Source organism: Phalaenopsis equestris, unplaced genomic scaffold (assembly GCF_001263595.1).
Source record: "Phalaenopsis equestris unplaced genomic scaffold, ASM126359v1 Scaffold000873, whole genome shotgun sequence".
Classification (NCBI taxonomy): Eukaryota; Viridiplantae; Streptophyta; class Magnoliopsida; order Asparagales; family Orchidaceae; genus Phalaenopsis; species Phalaenopsis equestris.
In genome coordinates, this window is record NW_018165313.1 from 2,047,661 (window position 1) to 2,048,645 (window position 985).

Sequence of the window (985 nt, forward strand, 5' to 3'; positions counted from 1 at the left end):
TATTAGTTTGATTGATGTTTGGTAGATGTTTGGATTGTTAGTGGTTTGATTTATTTTTTGTGTGTCATGAGGGAAATGATTTCTTAACTTCTTATTATGGTTATACTTGTATGTTCTCTTGTAGTAGTTGGATTGACTAATCCACTACAACTCGGGTCTTACCCGGACTTGAGTTTTAGAAGAGACATTATCAGTTTATCAGTGAAAACTCCATCTCAATTTTGGCACTTCCTTTCATTAACTTTGTTTTCATTTGATAGGAGTAGTTAACCTATTTAATGAGAAATATGTGGATGATTTTACACTATCCTTATAACTACTAGAGGTGCTTAATTAATGAAATATGGTAACACTATTACCTGAGGTTGGTGTTCGCTACCCAATGTATTAGGGATAATCTTATATTTGGATTAAAATCTATAAAATCATTTATAAGTACCCAATATATCTGTGTAGTGATTCCGTTAGAAATTGAAAGTAAGTTAGTGAGATGCGATGAGATGGAGGAAGAATTGACCTAATTTATCTTGTTTGTTTATTTTTGTTTGTGTTACAATTTTATAATTTTTATATTTCAATGTTGATACATGTTATGTTAGTTAGACTTTTGTTTAGTTAATTTCATTCTGGCATGTTTATTTTAGATTTACTTTCTACTACATATTTTCTATCCTGATAAAAAATTATAAATATTTTTTATAGACATTTGTGATAGATAAAATTTCTAAACTGTTTTTCTTCCTACTTATATATTTTGTACTAAATGTTATACATTTTAAAAAATCAAGTTTATGGGTAGGAAGAAAAATATAATTTTAAATTGAGTATAATTTCTTTTAGTTTAATATTATTGCAAGCATATTTTAGGCTAGATTCACTTTCTCCTGCAGTCATTCTATCATGATTTTGCATGTATATGAATTTGATAGGATGTTGTAGTAGTAAGTAGATTCAACTTTTACTTTTTCTTCCTGCTACATTTTAT